At 46.3% G+C, this 22,704-nt stretch overlaps 2 long non-coding RNA genes across 3 annotated transcripts in view; both read right to left on the reverse strand.

Moving 5' to 3' along the window:
• The window catches only part of LOC120638866, a 119,592-nt gene extending 107,611 nt beyond the window's left edge, over positions 1–11,981 (reverse strand). Inside the window, exon 1 of the long non-coding RNA XR_005660881.1 lies at positions 11,819–11,981. This is a non-coding gene — a long non-coding RNA (uncharacterized LOC120638866). The remainder of the gene's footprint in view (positions 1–11,818) is intronic.
• A 48-nt stretch (positions 11,982–12,029) lies between these two features.
• On the reverse strand, positions 12,030–19,840 carry LOC114816982. Of its 2 annotated transcripts, XR_003764806.1 has the most exons (5): positions 19,540–19,840; positions 18,633–18,742; positions 14,108–14,288; positions 12,774–13,195; positions 12,030–12,069 (listed from the first exon to the last, which is right to left on the reverse strand). It is a non-coding gene; the product is annotated as an uncharacterized LOC114816982 (long non-coding RNA). The 2 variants fall into 2 exon arrangements; XR_005660866.1 differs by lacking the exon at positions 12,030–12,069 and having other exon boundaries at positions 12,600–13,195.
• Positions 19,841–22,704: the final 2,864 nt, after the last annotated feature.

Consider the following 22,704-nt stretch of genomic DNA (forward strand, 5'->3'; position numbering starts at 1 on the left):
TGAATTGCCCAGGGGTCAGGAAAAAGAGGAGGTGTGGGCATTTTCTCTCTCCTTCCTCACTTCCTCGGCAACCCAAGTACTTTTTCCAACTTGAAATTGACCATCTTACTTTTGTCAACACAGAGAGGTTCTCTGGAGTGGCTTAAAACTGGGCACCAAATTGCACGACTCAAAACACATCCAAGGGTTCAGGGGGAGGTGTCAGCCCTACACGCTTCCTTGAAAGCTGGTAATTTTTTTTTCCTTCCCAATGATTTTCATTGCCACCACTTGTATTTCAATATTAATCCAAAAGGATTTGACGATATCGAGAAGAGAAAATGTGGAGCCACATCAGCTGTAGTGATCTGATTCCACCCGCCAAAAAGCCAGTTTCCTGTCGAATATGGACCACAAGCCTAAAACACCACTCACTGTTTCGGGATGCCATAGTGTTTCTAAACAAATTGCGATTACACATCGGATGTAGGCTTCTTTTGGAAAAGTACAAATTTTAGTGCCAAACATAAACCGTATCCTCGGTGGGTATGATTTCTTTGAAAAAATTTTCAGCAGTTACGAGAAAGAGGATTTTTCTTAAATAATGGACCTTATTTTCCATTTTTAAAGTTACAGTGCTGTTTGAGCATTCACTCCTTATTTATGGGACTGTCCATGGGCCAGTTCATTCATTCATTCAACAGTATTCGAGCGCTTACTGTGTGCAGAGAACTGTACTAAGCACTTGGGTGAGTATAATACAATAAACAGACTTTCCCAGACACATTTAATAATAATGTATAACAAGGGGGAAGAAATGTGTGGTTATATTAGTCATAATAATGGGAGTATTTGTTAAGGACATGGTAGTGTGCCAAACAGTGTGCCAAACACTCTATTAAGCACTAGGGAAGATACAAAGATGATCAGATTGGACACAGTCCCTGTCTCACATTTTTGGATGAATTGAGAGGGTGGGTTTAGTCAATAAGCTAAGAGAAACACAAGCTGTGTGATAATAGGAATATGTAAATCTCTTCAACACCCCAAACATTTCACCATGGAAGATATTAGGGCTGGATTTTTCATGAAGTCAGTCTCGGAACAGAGGGAAACAATCGAGCATCAAATGGTATTTATTGAGCAGTTACTGGGTGCACAGCACTGTAATAAGCATTTTGGAGGTGCTCTCCCAAGCCCTCAGTACAGTGCTCTGCACATTGTACTTAATAAATACCTTTGATTGATTGATTATAACAGAGCTGGTAGATATGTTCCCTTGCCCACAAAGAGCCTGAAGTCTAGAGGGGGAGGAGACAGACACAGTCTATAAAGCACTGCTATCAATGAACGGATTCATTACGTTTAACTTTTACAACCAAGTCAACTCCGTAACTTATCAAATCCCGAGGTCTCCTTTTGATGTTCTAAGCAGTTTTTAATGACCGAAAGGAAATTGGTCACAGAAAGTTTTTGGCGGGAGTCACCAAGCTGTCTTTTCCACTCCGTCACACTGTGAATCCCCAAAGCCTTACTTTAAGAAAAAAGATCAAAAAGGCCTTCAGAATCTAAACCTAACTGTGTCCAACTAAACCAGTCTCAGACAACATAAAGGAAAGTATTGCCGAACCAAACTAAAGACAGTAGCTGTATATTCAGTTATAAACAGCATAAAATGTAAGCTTTTGAAATTCCCAGATATTACTGTCTTTGCTGAAAACAAAGGCCCACAGAGTTCTCAAGGCATTGAATACTGACACATTTTTATCACCTTTCTCATAGACAACACTTTACGTTCAACAATCAAAGGCTCGTGGCTCTGGGGCGATTCTCTTTTTAGCATTCCCGTTGAAACACATTTGTTGTCTGTCCTACCGTCAGCCAAAAAATGTGAAAAGTTTTTCTGTTCATTAATGTTGTATAGCACCTTACACGGCACCAGCGCATTCACTGGCAGAAACAGAATCCTCACTTCCAAGACAGGGAAGAGCCAGAGATAAGCATGTGGTTTTCCATAATGCATTTCTTTCTCTCTGTTGTTTCCTTTCGGCCAAGTGTTGTGAAGGGAAATTTCTGAACCGCAAAGGGCCCGAGACTCGTAGATCAGGCAATAATAATGAAACAGTGTGGTAGGTATTCAACGCTTACTTTGTGCCAAGAAATGTACTAAGCGCTGGGATGGATACAAGTTCGGACACGGGAGTTTCTCCTCACCGTTAGTGATGGCATTTATCGAGTGTTCACTGTGCGGAACACTATACTAAGGGCTTGGGAGAATACAATAGAGGAGTCCCAACCCGACTGACTTATATCTACCCCAGATCTTAATATAGTCCCTGCACATAATAAGTGCTTACCAAACAAATACTATTATAAAAAAAAAATAATCAGTCACTGGTATCTAGTAAATATCCATTGGGCATAGAGCACGACACTATATATCTGTGATTTATTTAATTATATTTATGTCTGTCTCCCCCAGTAGAGTGTAAGCTCCAGGTGGGCAGGGAATGAGTCTACTAACTCTGCTCTATCACACTCTCCCTAACACTCTCAAGCGCTCAGTACAGTGCTCTGCACACAATAAGTGCTCAGTAAATACATTGATTGATTACTGCCTGTTTACTGCATTGATTACTCCTGGAGGGTGAGGAACATGTCTTCCAACTCTGCTGTTTCGTACTCTCCCCAGAGCTCGGTACAGTGCTCTGCACACAGTAAGCGCTCAATAGATACCGCTGATTGATGTCTTCTCCCCAAATACTCCACCACCCCTGCAGTTTCACCCTTCCAAACCCCGAGAGATAATTTTCGGCAGTGTCACAAAATCAGCAGGCTCCACCAATTCGCTGCTACAGAATGGACTTCTTTTCTCCTCAGTGATACATCACACAGACGACGCACGACCATTCAACGTGGGCTTTTATCTGCCAAATGGATTTCGGAAACAAATCGGCTCCAACGGAACAATTTTGCCCCTATTTTCCTGGAACTACTATTGTCGCCTTGTACGGGGCGGCCGCCGTTCTCTCTTTCTCCCTTTATCTATGTGGGTCTAGTATTACAACCCGCTTACGTCGGCGGGGCCGTTTTGGATGAACTGTCTCTCCGCCTGCTGTGGCAAGAACCATTCTGGGATGGAAAATGTTGAGCTGGTTCAGGGCTCGGCTAGATCCCCTCGAAGGAGACTCAGACTGCAAGCCCCAGGTGGGACGGTGACTTTGTCCAACCTGATCAGCTTGGATCTAACCCGGCGCTTGGTACAGTGCTCGACACACATAGTAAGTGTCCAACAAGTACCATAATAAAGAGCACTGACTTAGTGTCCTGTGAGTGTTAAGCCGAAAGTGGGTCTGCCACTTGTCTGCTGAGTGACATTGGGCAAGTCACTTAACTTCTCTATGACTCAGTTACTGCACCTGCAAAACGGGGATTCGATCCCTGTGCCCTCTCTGTTGGATTGGGAGACCCATGTGGGAAAGGGACTGTGTCTGATCTATTTCTATGAAACTTATCCCGCTGTTTAGTACAGAACAGTGCTCAGCAGACAGTAAAAATCCTACTATTTGCCTGCTACGGGCAGGGAACATGTCTCCCAACTCTCCCAGGCGCTTAGTACAGAGCTCTGCAAACAGTAAGCACTCAATAAATAGCACCGATGGATTGATTTATATCTGCACCCCCTGGCAGATCAACCTCATTTCTCGCACGGTTCCATGCTGGAGCGAAATCTTTGGATCGATAACCTCATCTGTGCCTAATGATAATAATAATCACGGTATTTGTTCAGCGCTTATAAAGGACAGCTCGATATACAGTACAAATCCAAACAGTCGCCTCCAGTAAGGAAGAATCAGAGGCCAGCGTGAAGGGAGAAAGACCGAGGGTGTTTGCCGTTGCATCGATGAATTTAATCAGCTGTCATAAAATCGCTGTCAACCCAGCTGGCTTTTTTAATAGCTTGAGAGCGTTGCAGTATTTTGGCAAATCCCCATTCCTTTGATTCATTTACTACCTCCTTGAGCTAGATCAGAAACGAGGAAACTCCATTTATTCCACTCTCTCCAAATCACCGAGCTATTGGAACTACAAAGAGCTCAGCGGTTAGGCTGACAGAAACATCTGTCTTGGGCTGGTGGGAGCCTTTCTTTCTCCCTGACAGATGTTGGTGAAAGATATGAATTTCCCCAATTTAGGTTTTTCACCAGCCATTATTTTCCCCTCCTGAGGAATTCAGTGGGCCGGTTGGGCAGCGCTAGAGAGCGAAGGCAACTTCCTTTGAAGTCGGATGAGCTCGTTGTGGGCAGGGAACCGGTCTACCGACTCTGTTCTCTGTTGGACTGTCCTCTCCCAAGCGCTTAGTACAGTGCTCTGCTCACAGTAAGTGCTCAATCAATACCACCGATGGATGGGTTGGCTCACGACGCAAGTTCCCAGTCACACGAGGATAAGGAGACGTCGGTTATAGGTACGGCGAGTTGAGAGGACAAAAGGCCCGGGTGGATCCAGAACTGGTCAAATTTATTGAGCGCTTACTGTATGCAGGGCACTGTACTAAGCGCTTGGGGTAGGACAACAGGTGGTGAACACGATCACTGGCCGCGATGAACTGATTCCAATAAACCCTTGGTGGGTTAGGGAGGTGGAGAGCTATTAGTCAAAAAGATAGATGTGCTAATCGGGAAGATAAAGACACAACAATTTGTGGACTAAGCTCATATTGGGAGACAGTGGGGTCAAGTGGGCCGAGCGTCCGGGAGTCAGGACTCCTGGGTTCCAGTTTCAGGGCTGTAGAGTAGCAGCATGGTGTATTCATTCATTCATTCAATAGTATTTTTGAGCGCTTACTATGTGCAGAGCACTGTACTAAGCGCTTGGAATGAACAAGTCAGCAACAGATAGAGACAGTCCCTGCCGTTTGACGGGCTTACGGTCTAATCGGGGGAGACGGACAGACGAGAACAATGGCAATGAATAGTCAGTGTAGTGTAGTGGACAGAGTATGGGCCCGGGATCCAATAGATCATGGGTTCTAATCCTGGCTCTGCCCCTTGTCTGCTGTGTGACCTTGGACAAGTCACTTCACCTATCTGTGCCTCAGTTCCCTCATATGTAAAATGGGGATTGAGGCTGCGAGCCCCATGTGGGACCGGGGCTGTGTCCAACCTGATTTGCTTGTATCCACTCTAGTGCCTGGTACACCGTAAGCGCTTTAACAAATAACACAGTTATCATCATCATCATCTCGTCCCACAGGTCAGTTAACTTCTCTGGTCCTCAGCTTGCACTTCTGAGAAACGGATATATAAAACTTTACTTCTCCCTACCTCAGAGAGATAAGGCAAGGACCAAATGAACCAAGGGTGTTTCAATCACCGGTATTTATCGAGCGCTTACTGTGTGCAGAGCACTGCACTGAGCGCTCGGGAGAAGACAATACAACAGGGTTAGCAGACACATTCCTGGAATTAGAAGCCAGGTCCTTCTAGTTTGAGGAGAAAAACTGACAAAGGACCTTGTCTACCGAGAATGATTCAGAGACTGGCTTCTGACTAATCCAGAATAGTGTTTGGCCTCAAAGGATTCTCTTCATCCGGAACAATAAACTCTTCCATACCCAGCCGCGGCAAAGTCACCCGGAAACCCAGGAGAAAGAGAGCTCCCTTCGGTTTTCATTATCTGGCAGTTCAACATTCTCTTTCGAGCCAGTGACTCTAAAGAAATATCGACCCCGTGTACGCTCACCGTGCAGCTATACTGAGAGACGACACGGGGTGAGGAGCAGTGTCTGTTTCTAAGACAGCCGACTGAAGGGGCATTCAGACTTGGTTCTCTGCAATCCCAAAATACGAACCAGGCAATCCAGTGATTTTAGGTGTTGGATTTTTTTTTTTTTTTGGCCAAACTCCCTCCCCTTCCCAACCCCCGCAGGAAACAAAAGCATCGATACTGTGACGTTTGTCGTGATCTGGGGTTGGTTATAGAAGGAATAATCAGTGGTAATTATTGAGCATTTCCTGTGTGCGGAGCACTGTGCTGAGTGCTTGGGAGATTACAGTAGAATGAAGTTAGTAGATCTATTCCCTGCTCACAAGGGACTTACGATCTAGAGGAGGAGCTTAAGGTCGATGACTCAATTTCCATTTCTGTGACTTCCTGGGGCCCCGAGAGAGTTAAATAAGACCGCTTTCATTCTCCCACTCAATATTTTACTCATAATGGTGACTTTCCAGACCTAAATTATGACCACTATTTAACCACTGTGGATTGTAAACTCCTTGTGGCAGGAATCATCGAGACCAATTCTGTTGTACTGTACTTTCCCAAATGCTTATTACAGTACTCTGTTCACAGTTACCTCTCAATAAATACCATCGATGGATTGATTTGGCCGATTATATGCCCCGGGGATATTTTGGCTGTCTCAAACAATTTAAGAAAAATATTCAGGTATCTAAGAATTGGAATTGAACTGGCTCAATCAATGGATCAATCACACTTTACAAAGTGCTTAGGAGCGCGATATAGGGTTAAGGGATGTGATGAAGGAAAAGAAGGAGAGGTAATCAAGGTGAGAGAGCCAGGAAAAGTTTGTCATCTTTCCTGTCCTATCGTCCCCTCTTTTTCCACCCAGTCCTTCCTCTCTTCCCCTTCCCTCCTCTCTTCCTCTTCTCCTCCTCCTCCTCCTTCAGCTTCTCCACATTTATGAGATTTTAGTCAATGTCTGATGGATAGTCTACTTATAGAGCCAAGACACTAATAATAGCAATAATCATGGTATTTGTTAAGCACTTATGTGCCAGGCACTGTACTAAGTGCTGGGATAGCTACAAGAAATTCAGGTTGGACACAGACAGGGACGCTCACAGACTTAATCTCCTTTTTACAGATGAGGGAACTGAGGCACAGAGAAGTGAAGTGACTCACCCAAGGTCACAGAGCAGACAAGTGGCAGGACTGGGATTGGATCCCAGATCCTTCCGATTCCCAAACCATGTTCTCTCCAATGGGGAAGAAGATAGATTAAAATGTGTTAGCCACTTAGCATCCTGAATACAGTGCCTACATAAAATATTAACCGAAGGGAGGTAGCCTTCACCCAGTAAGGGGAATTTTGTTTGGAACTCAAAATGCAAAGGGAATTGAGGGAGTAATGTCTTGGTGCCTGTAAAATTCCATGAGATTAGATCCTGAAAATGAGAGATGATCTAGTTATTCAGAGCAGAAAACCCATCTGCTCATGGCACTTAGAAATTCTGGTGAGAGATCAACAAGCATTAGAGTCATAAAAGCTCGGGGTCATCAAGTCAGTGATGTTGGAACCAGGAGATGCAGGGCTTGATTTTAGGGACATCCATTGAATTAAGAAAATGGATTTACGCTGGTTGATAATTAAGCAGATCCAAGACCTAATCTGCAAGTCATATCGTTGTTATATTATTCATAGCCCTGGGGCCTTTGGATACATACATGGAATCAAAGTAAATCCAACAGCTAAATTTTTCTCTTTAAAAAAAAAAACCCACAAAACAGAGACAGGATTAGAACTCAGGGCCTCTGACTCCCAGACCCAGGCTCTTTCTACTAAGCCATTGTTAAGAAAAGCAGATGCTGCCACTACGATTCATCTCTACAGTCTTTTCTGCTCATCTTTCCAGTAAACAGTGTTCGGTTTAGCAGCATATTTTGATTATTTGCTGAATTTGTTCCACGGTCTTTATCACTGACAAAATTACAGATAATTTGCTTTAAGAGTTGTAGCAGCAACAGTCAGCGGGGCCTAGTGGAAAGAACACAGGCTCGGAGTCAGAGGTCGTGGGTTCTAATCCCAGCTCCGCCACTTGTCAGCTGTGTGACTTTGGGCAAGTCACTTGACTTCTCTGGGCCTCAGTTCCCTCATCTGTAAAATGGGGATTAAGACTGTGAGCCCTACGTGGGACAACTTGATAACCCTGTATTTACTCCAGTTTTTAGAACAGTGCTTGGCACATATTAAGTGCTTAATAAATACCATCATCATTAATAAGCACTTTCGTTGCACTGCACTCTCCCAAATGCACAATAAATAGGTAGTGCACAATAAATACCACGGTTGATTGTGTTCTGAGCACTGTACTAAATGCTGGGAGTGGCAGATAACGGATAATCAGGTCAGTATCAATCCCAGCCACTTAGTACAGAGCTCTACACAGAGTAAGCACTCATAAATACAACCGACTGATTTATAGCCTAAGAAAAATATCAACTTCATGAACTAGGTAATTCCAATTTCCGAATAAATACATTTCACGGCCAAGCCTTTCTGTTTCTTATTCTTTTAGTCCTCCGTAATCGAATTGCAACTTTCATTAGCACATTTAAGAATTACAAATGTTAATAATGTATGTAACAAAGCTGGGGTTAGACATTTCAGGTTTGGCCCAGAATGTTAATCAGAATGCTGCATTGCAGGATACGGTTTTATAAGCATGCTTCACTTTGAAAGAAATTTTCCAAAGCATTATTAATCTGGAAGAAATTTTAATCAGTAATTTGAACAGCTCCCCCCCCCCGCCCCATAAACCCAACAAACCTCAGCAGGGAAGATCACAAATTAGTTTTTCTAATTTCTAGTTTTCTAGTTTCCAAAACACCCAAATCTTGTTATAACTTGCATTACAGAGCCAGGCAGGTTGAAGTTGCTAAAACTAATACCTAAGAGTGTTTACGTTCTGCCAAGCTTGCTGGCAAGAAATAGTTTCAAAAATTAAAACCGCCCTTTCCATACTGAATTGGAGACAATCCCGAGTGTTCACAACGCTCTGCCTTGCTCCGTCAACAGGAATAATTCCCTGTTGGCCGTGCAGTTTATAAAACAGAGATGGAAGTGTCTTGAGCCTCATCCATCAAAATGCCGATTATTCCTGCTTCTAAATTCCCGGCAAAAAGATCCTTACTGGATCTGAGAATCCTTTCGTGAGAAGACAGGGGCTGATGGAACATCCTCATTAAAAAACAAAGGTCAAGCAAATTGCTTACGACTTAACTGCCCTGGTCCTGGGCTTTAATCGGACATAAATCTTTACTAATCGCCATTCCGCTCCTCAAGCAAGAAGACTCATTTTAATCTTTGCTCCAGGGGGTTGGGTTTCTGACGGTTCTTTTTCTGCCTTTCCTAGGAGTGACTGGGCCGGGAATGCATCTACCAGCTCTGTTGCACTGTACACTCTCCCAAGCGCTAAATACAGTGTTCATCGCACAGTAAGAGCTCAATAAATACCTTTAATCGATTGACTGGATCAAGAGGCAGGGTGACCAGAAGTCTTGATTTGAATGAGATGGTCATCCTGGGGGATTTTCCCTTATCTCCACAGTTCTAAGACCCAAGCCCCCGTCCCCACCTCTCCCTCTTTTCATCTTCTTTCCTTATTCCCCTTTCTTTTTCTCCTTTACCCCTTCTTTGTATTTTCCTCTCTCTCTTGCTCTCTCTTTGAAAGAGCTTGGGCCTGGGAGTCAGAAGAGCTGGGCTCTGATCCCGGCTCGGCCACTTGCCTGCTGTTTGACCCTGAGAAAGTCGCTTAATTTCTCTGGGCCTCAGTTTCCTCATCTTTCAAATGGGGATACAGTGCTGGGCATACAGTAAGTGTTAAACAAATTCACCCTCTCTCCATATCTCTTCTTCTCCCGTCCTAACGCTTTCTCCTTCATTTTATCTGCTTCTGTCTTTCTCTTTCCCTCCGTCTCATTATCTTTTCCTCTCCCTTTCTCCCTCTCCAAGGGCCAGGAGTATGTGTTTAATTCCCACTTTTGTATTCTTTCCCAGCACTTAGTACAGAGTTTAATACTACTATTATAATCTGTCTCTCTCTCTCTCTGTCTCTCCCTCTCTTCTTCTCCCTGTCCCTGAGCCACAGACGCTCACTTGTGCTGGTCTAATATTTTTCTGGCCCTTCCTCCATCCTTCTCCACCCAGCCTCGATTCTACAGCTCCGTGTCCTGCGGAGCTAGAAAGCCCAGCCCCAGTCATCCAATAATTCCTGCGATCCTTGAGCGAACTGGAAATCAGTGGCATTTATTGAGTACTTACTGTGTCCTAAGCGCTTGGGAGAGCACAGTATCCCAGAATTGGTAGACACGTTCCCTAAGATGACTCATCATTCCTGGGAAAGGCCAAAATGGCAGATCTTTCCCTATTTTTTTCATGGCATTCATTAAGCACTTCTTCATTCATTCATTCGACTGTATTTACTGCGTGCTTCCTGTGTGCGGAGCACTGTATTAAGCGCTTAGAAGAGTACACCGTAACAATAAACCAGCTTACATGTGTCAAACGCTGTTGTGAGCGCTGGGGTAGGTACAAATTAATTAGGTCGGACACAATCCCTGCCCCACATGGGACTCATTAAGTAAGAACCAGAATAGGTAGTAGAGAAACCCGAGGCAAAGAGAAGTTAAGGGACTTCATTCGTTCATTCGATTCATTCAATAGTATTTATTGAGCGCTTACTATATGCACAGCACTGTACTAAGCGCTTGGAATGAACAAGTCGGCAACAGATAGAGACGGTCCCTGCCGTTTGACGGGCTTACGGTCTAATCAGCAGCGTGGCTCAGTGGGAAGAGCCCGGGCTTGGGAGTCAGAGGTCGTGGGTTCGAATCCTGCCTCTGCCACCTGTCAGCTGTGTGACTGTGGGCAAGTCACTTTACTTCGCTGTGCCTCAGTTACCTCATCTGTAAAATGGGGATTAATTGTGAGCCTCAAGTGGGACAACCTGATGACCCTGTATCTCCCCAGCGCTTAGAACAGTGCTCTGCACATAGTAAGCGCTTAACAAATACCAACATTAATCGGGACTTGCCCAAAGTCACCCGGCAAGCAATCGGCAGAGCCGGAATTAGAACCCAGGTCCTTCTGACTCCCAGGCCCCGGGCTCCAGCCTCTAGAACACACTGCCGTTAACGGCGGAAATGTTCCAGGTTCAGCGTTTGGAGGTGCGAGGCGTTGTCTAACCTTCCCGTCACTCCAAAGTCTGTGACTTTACTCACCATCTCCCAGGCCTTTTTGGAGATTGAGTCTGTCAGTCAGTCAACTCTCTCAGACACTGCCTGTCAGTCATGAGAGCTAGATGAAGACAGAGATACGAGAGCATCAGATGACCTGTCTTGGCTCTAAATAGACTGTTAGAATTAAAACCCCTCATCCTTCTTTTTTATGGTACCTGTTAATCCATCAGTGGTACTTGCTGAGCGCTTACTAGGTACAGAGCACTAAATGCTGAGGTAGAACCAAGCTAATTAGGTTGGACACAGTCCATGTCCCGCGTGGGACTCACCATCTTAATCCCCACGTCTCCCAACGCTGTTATATTGTAGTCTCCCAACGGCTCAGTACAGTGCCCTGCACAGAGTGCTCCATAAATACGATCGATCCATCGATTTTACAGACGAGGTGCCCCAAGCACCGAGTAATGAAGCCACTTCCCTGAGGTCACACGGCAGACCAGTGACGGAGCCGGGATTAGAACCCAGGTCCTCCGACTCCCAGGCTCTTCACACTAGGCCACGCTGCTTATTTGGTGCAGAGCCCCGTACGAAGTGCTTGGGAGAATGAAACAGAGTTAGCAGACCTGATCCCAGGTCTTAGTGGGAGAGAAAGACGAGAAAATAAATCACCGGTAGGGTCAAACAACAGAGTAGAAAGAGCTGAATACCTCGCGACTCGTACCAACCGGGACCTGGGGAGACTTGGTGACCCGTGTCAGAATCAAACCACGCCACCGACCACCAAGGTTACTGTGGAAAGTTTTTAACTTGGTTTTACCAACGTGCAAGGGAGTGACACAAATGTACTCTCACTCACCGGCTCGACTAAGACTCCGATGCCGGTCTCCTGGTCGAGGGAGCCCTTTCGGCCGACACTTCTTTCCGCTTCCAAGTGCTGCTGACCTCTGCCGCTTTCGACTGCCGCTCGCTTAGAGAAGCAGCGTGGCTCAGCGGAAAGAGCCCGGGCTTGGGAGCCAGAGGTCGTGGGTTCTAATTCCGGCTCCGCCGCTTGTCAGCCGTGTGACTTGGGGCAAGTCACTTCACTTCTCTGGGCCTCAGTTCCCTCATCTGTAAAATGGGGATTAAGACTGTGAGCCCCATGTGGGACAAGCTGGTCACCTAGTATCCTCCTGCACTTAGCACAGTGCTTTGCACGGAGTGGCTCGGTGGAAAGAGCCCGGGTTTGGAAGTCAGAGGTCATGGGTTTGAATCCCGGCTCCGCCGCTTGCCAGCTGTGTGACTTTGGGCAAGTCACTTAACTTCTCTGGGCCTCAGTTCCCTCATCTGTAAAATTGCCATTGTTCTTGTCTGCCCGTCTCCCCCGATTAGACCGTAAGCCCGTCAAAGGGCAGGGACTGTCTCTATCTGTTGCCGATTTGTCCTTTCCAAGCGCTTAGTACAGTGCTCTCCACATAGTAAGCGCTCAATAAATACTACTGAATGAATGAATAAAATGGGGATTAAAACTGTGAGCCCCACGTGGGACAACCTGATCACCCTGTATCTTCCCCACGCTTAGAACAGTGCTCTGCACATAGTGAGCGCTTAACGAATACCAACATTATCATTACTAGTAAGCATTTAACAAATACCATCGTTATTATTATTCTCTCTGCGACTTCTGCTCCAGATGTTTCCCTCTGCTTCTTCACGATTCAAGAGGAGAGTCTTAATTGTCCGCAGTTGTGGCTCTACGTGGCAGTGACTGATTGGCCCAGGCCCCTAGAACAGGCACCTCCCTCCATGCTCCGCCCGCACAGGCCGGCACGCACCTGTCTCAGAGCCCATAAGGCCTTCGAGTTTCTTCCTTGTTGTTGTTGTGGGCTCACCACACCTGTGTATACTCAGTACAGTGCTCTGCCCCCAGAAAATGAATCTGAACTCCGCAACTTTTTTTTTCCCCCCATCTTGGCAGATTTCCTTAAATCAAAATGGGTCTGGCTTCTGGAATGGCTTGTATGATGTCTTGGGAAACTCTGAGGTGAAACAGGTCTCAGCCATTACAAATAAGAGCTCTTCGGGGTGCAATTCCATCTCTTCCTTGAGAATAACGTGCCGCGAAAGAACATTTCTGGATGATTACGTCGCGAAAGCCTCTCAGGCCTTCTATCCGACGCTTGAAGTCTCGTCGAGTTCTTTGGCTGCCGTTAAAATGAGGGACACGTTGTACTTTTCCGCTCTTCCCGTTCTTCACCTAAAGGGAACAAACGTCTTGTTTAAAGTCATTATTTTCAAGTAATTTTATAAGCCGGTTAAAAAAGGGCACAGATGCTGAATTGTATAAAAAATGTCAATTATGATTCTACCAGATGGACTGGCCATATTGAAGTTACAGGCTACGGAAAGAGGATGGGAAGATGAATCGCATAAATGGAAGACCGTGTTTCTCGGCGACTGATAATGATCACACAGCAGACGAGTGGTGGAGCTGGGATTAGAACCCACGACCTTCTGATTCCCAGGCCCAGGCTTGGTACAGTGCCTGGCACATAGTAAGTGCTTAACAAATACCACAATTATTATTATACAAGATAATCAGGTTGGACACAGTCCCTGTCTCAGTTAAAAGCTGCCTGTCCTGATGTTCCCAGAAATTCTGCTGGAAGTGGGGGAGGAGTGGTCACTGTTTGGTTGGACTGATCTTTTCCAAGCTCTTGCTGGGAGCCTCTGGCTCCATCGATCAACCAATCAATCAATAGCATCATTGATCCCTTACTGGGTGTGGAACATGCCTTGGAGAGGATAAAAGAATAGAGCTGGTAGACACAATCCTGGCCCTTACGGAGTTTAACGGCTTGAGGAGGACCAGTCCAGATGAGATGGTAGAAGTCGTAGTGGGACACGTTGTCAGCACAAACAGAAGGGGAGGGAGAAGGGGGAAAAGGAGGAGATCATCAAGGAGGATGATATTAAAGAGGGGAGGTAGAATTTGAAGAGCAAGGAGTAACAGGGGAAAGAAGAGGAGCAGGAGGAAGAGGAGAAGGAGAAGGGAAAGTAGAACTTGAAAAGCAAGGAGTAAGAGGAGAAAGAAGAGAAGGAAGGGGAAGAAAAGGATGGGAGGGAGGAGAGCAAGGAGGAAGAGGAGAAAGAGGTGCGGAGCACTTACCGTTTGCAGAACACTGTACTAAGCACTTGGGAGAGTCCAATACAACAGCTTTGGAAGATGCCTTCCCTGCCCGTGGCGAGATGACATTCTAGAGATGAGACCTCGCCAATGTCTTCGTGTCGATCGTGATCAGTTCCGAGGGTCACCCGTTGGAAGCCCAAGGGTTTTCAGATCTGCTGACCTGTTCAGGGGTCAGAATAATAATCATATTATAATTATGATTATTATACTTAAGTGCTTACTATGTGCCAAGTACTGTTCTAAATGCTGAGACAGATACAGGTTTATCGGGTTAGACACAGTCCCTGCCCGATATGGGGCTCACAGTCTTAATCCCTGTTTTACAGGTGAGGGAACAGTGGCATAGAGAAGTTAAGTGACTTGCCCAAGGTCACCCAGCGGACTTGTGGCACAGCTGAGATTAGAACCCAGGTCCTTCTGACTCCCAGGCCCGGGCTCTATCGTCTGGTGTTGACCACTAAATCCGCCTTTCTCCTGATCTTTCCAGGGTGTTGACTTGGGACTTCCCCTCCTACAGGAAGCGGCCCACGGAGAAGATGCTGGGAAAACTGTGGGCTGGGGCTCCGGGAAAATCCGGAAGCCGACCAGAAAAACGGGTCTCTCTTCCCTGTTCCGCTGGATCAGAGTTTGATTCTCGTCCTCATCAACACCATCCATTTCCCTTTAATCTACGTCTCAGACCAACCTCCCTCCCTCCTGAATATCTTTCCTAGTAAATGATGACTGATTTCTGGGGGATTTTAAAAAATTTTTTTAACTAAGTGCATTAGTTATCTCAATTGATCCTTACTCCTATGTGAAGTCTTCTCATCCCCATTTGGCAGATGAGCCAACTGAGGCCCAGAGAAGTTAAGTGCCTAGAATAAAGGCAGGTAGCAGGCCAGCATGAAAACCTCAGAATACGACCCAGATAGTTTTTTTTATGGTATTCAGCGCTTAACACAGTAAGCACTTCACAAATACCACAGTTATTATTAAGCACTTACTATGGGCCGGGTACTGTACTAAGTGCCGGAGTAGATACGTGCTCATCAGGTTGGACACAGACCATGTCCCACATGGGGCTCAGAGCCTTAAATTCCCATTATTCAGATGAGGGAAGTGAGGCCCAGACAAGTGAAGTGATTTGCCCAAGATGACACGACAGATAAGTGGCAGATCTCGGACCAGAACCCAAGTCCTTTGACTTCCGGGCCCGTGCTCTTTCCACTAAGCCACACTGCTTCTCCAAGTTATTTTTATTTGCCAGCCTTCTAAATCCTCTCGGAGGCTGAAGAGACTGACTGATGTACCAATCTCTGACTGCGTCTCCAAGCCAAAATGGTTTCCCATCATTATTAGTGCAAATGTCCCTGCGCTCTTTCCACTAGGGAAGCAGCATGACCTAATAAAAAGAATACTGGCCGGGGGAGTCAGGGGAACGAAGACTAATACTGGGTCCATCACTTGTCTCCTGTGTGACCTTGGGTAAGTCACTTAACTCCCAGTCTAAGTCAGGGAAGAGAGTGTGGCCTAGTAGATAGGACACGGACGGGAGAGTCAGAAGGGCCTGGGCTCTGATCCCAGCTCTGCCACTATTCTGCTGCGTGCCTTTGGGCAAGCCGCTTCGCTTTTCTGGGCCTCAGTCACCTGAAATGGAGATGAAGACTGTGAGCCCCGTGTAGGACTTGGACTGTGTCCCACCTCGTTACTTTGTATCTACCACAGCGCTTAGAACGGTGCCCGGTACGTAGTGAGCGCTTAACAATTACCATTTAAAAAAATGAAGTAGGAGGGAGGAGGATTTAATTCCCATTTTACAAATGACGGGCCTAGGTTTCCTCATCTGTAAAATGGTGATTAAATACCTGTTCTAGCTCCCCTTAGACTATGAGTTAATAATAACCTGATTGTTTTCTATCTACCCCAGTGCCTAGTACAGCGCCTGGCACATAATGAGGGTTTAACAAGTACTATTAAAAAAAAAGATAAATCACAATAGAGAAAGAAAGATTCTACAAGAATCTGAATAGACTCATTATAGCAACTCCTAAACTCATTATATCGACTTCCAAAGCTGACAAACTCACCATCAGAGGGGAATTCGATACAAGAGTCGTTAATGGGGCTGAGACATGGGAAAGAAGTCATTAGACCCCCAAGGGATTGAAAAACTAAATAGCTGTGGCCTATATCTAGTTTGGCGAACGGGGCAGCCTTCTGCTTAGGATTCTCCACACCTCCTTCTGGAGAAAAGAGATTCATAAACATCAGGGCACCCAGAGGCAACACACACACCAAGAGGCAAACCCCATAGCATAACGCAAGTCGGGGTGTGTTCCGAGTTGCCGGTTGCGCCGCTGACACAGTTGGGAAGCAGCACGGCACGGTGGATAGAGCCCGGGCCTGAGTCAGAAGGACATAGGTTCTAACCCCACCAAAGACACTTGTCTGCTGCCTGGCAGCCTGCCTGCTTGGGCAAGTCACTTCATTTCTCTGGACCTCAGTCACCTCATCAGTAAAATGGGCAGGAAGACTGTGAGCCCCATTTGTATTTATCTCAGCGCCTAGAACAGTGCTTGACACCTAGTACGTGCTTAACAAATACCATTATTATTAATAATTGTCATCTCATGGATAGCAGCACGGGCCTGAGAGCTAGAACGTGGGTTCTAATCCCATCTCCGCCGCTTATCTGCTGTGTGACCCCGGGCAAGTCACTTAGCTTCTCCGTCCCTCAGTTCCCTCATCTCTAAAATGGGGATTAAATCCTCCTCCCTCCAATTGAGACTACGTTAGCAAGTCGCTTCACTTCTCTGTAAAACGGACGGCAGCGTCGTCTTCAAAAGAGAAAGACGGCTCCGTATATTTTCCTTAGACATGGATTATAAATCAGGATGCATTCCCAAACTCCTGGAAGTAGCTTTAGCTGTAATATCGGGAGGCAGAGCGGCCTAGCGGAGACAGCACGGAACGTACGACTCGAGGAACCTGGGTTCTGATCCCGTCTCCACCTCTCGCTTCCTGTGAGTCTTTAAGCGTCAATAAATACCACTGATTGCACGATCCGGCCACCTCTCTGAAACGTTCGATATTCAGGAATCTTCACTCCTCGGGGTCTCTGAGTTGGGGGGCTGAGGTAGGAGCAGCTTGGAACAGGAGGTCGCTTAGAACGTCTTAGCCTTCGGCCTAACCAGGTCACGATCTGATAGATGGAGAGCTACACGGCACACACTCTGTGCTTTCCCGCCCGTAAAGACCTTTGAGGTCCTGGCACAAACAGGAAAGGAGAATTCTTGCCCGTTACATTTTCCAACCGTGGATCGTCACTTCGCTTCTCTCTCTCTCTCACGCTCTCTCTGTTCCTCACCAGTAAAATGGAAACAAAATAGCAGTTCTCCCTCCTACTTGGATTGTGAACCCCATGTGAGACAGGGACGGTGTCTCACTAGAATTATCTTGTGTCTATCCCGGGGCTTAACATAATGTTTGGCACGCAGGGAGCACTTGAGCACTATTATTATTATCAATATTATTATTATGAAATGGCTAATAATAATGGTATTTGTTAAGCGCTTACTGTGGGTCAAACACTGCTTTAAGAGCTGGGGTAGATACAACTAAATCAGGTTGGACACAGTCCCCTGTCCCACATGAGGCTCACAGTCTTCACCCCCATTTTACAGATGACAGAAGTGAGGCACAAAGAATAATAATAATAATGTTGGTATTTGTTAAGCGCTTACTATGTGCAGAGCACTTTTCTAAGCGCTGGGGTAGATACAGGGTGATCAGATTGACCCACGTGGGGCTCGCAGTTTTAATCCCCATTTTACAGATGAGGGAACTGAAGCTCAGAGAAGTTAAGTGACTTGCCCACAGTCACTCAGCTGACAAGTGGCGGAGCCGGGATTCGAACCCAGAAGTGAAGGGACTTGCCCGAGGTCACACAGCAGACAAGTGTCAGAGTCAGAATTAGAACCCAGGTCCTTCTGACTCCCAGGCCCGTGTTCTAGCCACTAGGCCATGCTGCTTCATTCGGTCTTTCTCCCAACATCTAGCAGAGAGAAGGAGGGGGATGAAGAGCACCCTGTCTTCTTTATATCTTACGTGAGGGTTTTTTTTTTCCAAGCAATTTGAGAATACCCGAGGTCAAAATTTGAAAGTGGCATAAATGCATCAAGCTCTTTGGTGACTTTTAAGTTTCCACGTCAGCTTAAAGACCTACCTGTGTTAACATTATTAACATTCCAGTTATTGAATAACGAGACCGGAGCGCAAAGATAATTTTTCCAGCTCAATTTTCTCTTCTAAAGGAGACCGGGATTATTCGGCCATGAAAACGACTCCTAGAAATCCAATGGGCTCATTAATAAAACATTCAGTTTCCCTAGTAATGAAGCAATTTATGTAAACTGGAAATAGAAGTAAGCGGTGAGTCTAATGGAGAATGTTATCAAGGTGATAATTTAGGGAAAGGATTAAAGCAGAGAATCAACACAGATGCTGATAGAAAATGAAGAACCTTGGAAGTGTGCTGGATTTGCCGGTCACGTAGGTTTTCTCTTCTTCAGCTCACTCTTCCCGGGGGGTGTGTTAGGGAGCTAACACCTTTTCAGAGGGTCACAAAGGTCACTGCGGAAAAAAAGAAAAGAAAAAAGCAACACTATTAGAAGTAGGCAATATTTACTAAGCGCCTACTGTGTGCAGAGCCATTGTACTAGGCGCATGGATAAGTGCCTTGAATGGTATTCAATTTCTGGTATTTTCTCAATCAATCTATCAATCAATGGTATTTACTGATCTCTTACTTTATGCACAGCACTGTACTAAGCACTTGGGAGAGTGCAATAGATAAGTAAGCGGACACATTCCCAGCCCAGAACGACTTTAAAATCTGGGGCTGGGAGGGGGGAACCTTGGTCAAGTCGTTTAGAACAGTGCCTGGCACATAGTAAGCGCTTAACAAACATCATTATTATGATTATTATGATGTCACTTAACTTCTATCTACCTCAGTTCCCTAATCTGTAACATGGAGATGAACAGTCCCGCGAGAGACTGTATCCCACCTGATGACCCCAGCGTTTAGTACAGTAACTGGGGTACTAAGTAAGCGCTTAACAGATACCATTAAAGAAAAAAACCTAACATCTGAAGGCCCTAAAATCATTCTAATGCTTCCAATGCTCTGAAATGTTCTATCCCCAACCGTGTTATCCGCAAGGGTGGACGTGACAGTCGTTCTTAAAAGATCATTTTCTCCATCTGGCCTTTCTTCTCCCCATGCAGCCAAAAACCAGGCCATAAATCCCTCCCACCCTCCCCATCTTGGGAGCGTCTCCATCAGAACAGGTCATTTGAGGTTTCAGCTAAAATAGGGTAGAGGAAATCACCGCCTTTCAAGACACCCTCCCTAGTGGGATCCGTACCTTCCTTTCACGGAGCTTTTGCTGAACTTTCCGATCCTGACGTAAGAGCAATTTGGGGGTGTTTGCTCCAGCGGTTCTGTGAGTCAACGATGTTCGAAGGCCCACTGGAGAAACTCGGTGCTTTTCTGCATCCAAGTGTTTTTTAATTTAGAAAAGGAAGAGTGAAAATCACCGGGGATTCTGACTGCGGTCTCCTTTGCCAGCTCGCTGAAAAACAGGCTTTGTCAATTTAGAGAATCAACACGGACTAGTGGATAGAGCCCGGGACTGGGAGTCAGAAGGACCGGGGTTCTAGTCCCAACTCCTCCGCTTGCCTGCCATGTGACTTTGGGCAAGTCACTTCACTTCTCTGTGCCTCGGTGACCTCATCTGTAAAATGGGGATGAAGACCGTAAATCCCACGTGGGGCACGGACCTCGTCCAACCTGATTGGCTTGTATCTACCCCTGCGATTAGAAAAGGGCCTGGATTATAGTAAGCACTTAAATACCATACCCATAAATTCAAGTGGGCACTTAATCGATTGACTGATTGGCCATTTTTGAACAATTCAGACTCCTCAATCAGATTTCGTTTCCCTGGATTGCTCTAGATGTGTGACTACATTGATTCGGTCTTAATAAACACCGTTCAATAGGCAGTCACGAGACCCAGAAATGTTATAGAAAGCTGGCATCGCTATCTCTCTGATCCTATCTGTTATCCATTCTGATCACCTTTCCGTGAAAAAAAGTTGAGAAAACTCTCTCAATGTTTCACTGCAAAAAGGGCTCTCACTCAGCCAGATCAATTCCACGCAAATTAATTAAACCATTTTGAGCACTCTATGACCAGCTTCTCTGAGCAATTAATCACTCTGCCTGATGTTGTCCTTGACTTTGAAACTATCATCTCACTTCTTCGGTTTCTCTTCCCTCTCTGCACATTCAGGTCATTTTTTTTTTCCTCTTTCCCATCCTATTTCTTTTTTCCTCCTGCTCCCTCACCCATTCTTTTCTTTCTCCTCAGTTTTCTCTTCCTGTAGTCTCTTTTTCTACAAAGTGGTCTGTCAGATGCGGCACATTCTCTGCCCCACATAGGGCTCACAGTCTAAGGGGGAGAGAGAACAGATAATTAACCCCCATTTTACAGATGAAGAAACTGAATCCTGGAAAGTTAGATGACTTGCTCAAGGTCACACAGCAGAATGGCAGAGCTGGGATTAGAACCCAAGACTCCTGACTCGCAGGCCTGTGCTCTTCCTCTAGACTGGAAGCTCACTATGGGCGGAGAAGAATGTAACTACAGACTGTTCCACTGAACTCCCTCAAGTGCTTAGTACAGTGCTCTGCACACAGTAAGCGCTCAATAAATTTGATTGATTGATTGATGCGACTAGGCCAAGCTGCTTCACCGACTCACAAAACTCGGGGGCACGAGCCACGAAATCACCGGCCAGAAGTGTCATGGAGGGAGGCAGGATATTGAAAATTTTACAAACGGTTGTGGTATTTGTTAAGCGCTTACTACGTGCCCGGCACTGTACTAAGTGCTGGGATGGATACAAGCAAATCCAGCTGGGCGCAGTCCAAATGAAAAGGAAGCCTCTGCGATCAGTGAAAAACCATACTATTAGAAGCAGTGAAGCAGCGTGGCTCAGTGGAAAGAGCCTGGGCTTCAGAGTCAGAGGTCATGGGTTCGACTCCTGGCTCTGCCACTTGTCAGCTGTGTGACTGTGGGCAAATCACTTAACTTCTCTGTGCCTCAGTTACCTCATCTGTAAAATGGGGGTAAACTGTGAGCCTTACGTGGGACAACCTGATTACCCTGTATCTCCCCCAGCGCTTAGAACAGTGCTCTGCACATAGTAAGCGCTTAACAAATCCCAACATTATTATTATTAGAAAACTGGACAGAAGTAGCAAGGCTTAGTGGCTACAGCCCAGGCCTGCGGGGGGTCAGTAGGACCTGGGTTCTAATCCTGACTCCTCTGCCTGTCTGCTGTGCGATCTTGGGCAAATCGCTTCATTTCTCTGCGCTTCAGTTCCCTCATCTTCAAATGAGGATGAAGACTATGAGCCCCATGTGGGACGTGGACTGTTTCTACCTTACGGCTTAGTGAAATGCCTGGCACGTAGTAGGCGCTTAACCAATACCATTAAGAAAAACAAAACTGGAAAACTGGTCACTGTGCATATCCTCTCCCAGTTCCTCTGGGGCAGAACAGCAACACCCTTAGACCGCCTTGCAGAATCCCCGAGCGCTGAACTCCACACCCTACCACACCGCGATCGGTGGCTTGTTCCTTCCGGAGAACGGCAGAGCGAACGCATCCAGATGGCGGGCGAACACTTCGCTTTCACTTCCCGTTCACTTTCCATTTGCGGTTTTAGGGTTGAATCTTGGCGATTTGAAACAGATTCCTCCAAAGATGCCGGTAAATGAGACTCTCAAAAGTATTAAAAGCAAACAGACGGGCGTGAGGTTGGAATTTTAAGCAGCGGATCTATCTCCGTGCCATTTTAATATCTCCAGCTAGGATCCACAAAGTCACCTCCGAACGTGGAACCGCTTAGCTCCATGACATCCGTCGGCACCGACTCGTCAGGATTTAGACTTGTTCATCGCCTTTCCGGGAGTCGTCCGTTCGACTCCCTCGCCTCGTGGAAATCGGCTCTTTCGAGAGGCTGGTCTCGGAATCGGAAGGGTCTCCGGCCATCTCTGCTTCAGGCGGTCGGCTGGAAGGGGCGGGATTCGAACCCGGCTCCTCTGTCTCCCAGGCCCGGGTTCCGTCCACGAGGACGCGCTGTTTCTCGACGGTCGTGAGGTCTGGCAATCTCCCCACCTGAAATCCTATCACCAGCACCTCAATTCCTCCGCTGACCCTTCCTCCCTCTCTCCCAGAGAAAGAGTCATGCAACTAAACGGAGATCCTGTGCCTGTGAAACGTCGCCACGTTACACGGAATGCTCAACTCGTGAAATGGCCGGGTGGACGGGAGATTGAAATGCGTCCTGAGGGAACCTCTTCCGATATCCCAGACGAATGAGCGGAGCAATTATAGCATGGGCCTCCTCGTCAAAAGTCGTCATGGTCCTCTCTGCCCTCTACACCTGGCAACCATCACGGGGCAATCCTCGAAGATGATCGGCGGCACATCTTTGGATGCCCAGCTTCAGCCATTAC

Source organism: Ornithorhynchus anatinus, chromosome 15 (genome assembly GCF_004115215.2).
Source record: "Ornithorhynchus anatinus isolate Pmale09 chromosome 15, mOrnAna1.pri.v4, whole genome shotgun sequence".
NCBI classification, from domain to species: domain Eukaryota; kingdom Metazoa; phylum Chordata; class Mammalia; order Monotremata; family Ornithorhynchidae; genus Ornithorhynchus; species Ornithorhynchus anatinus.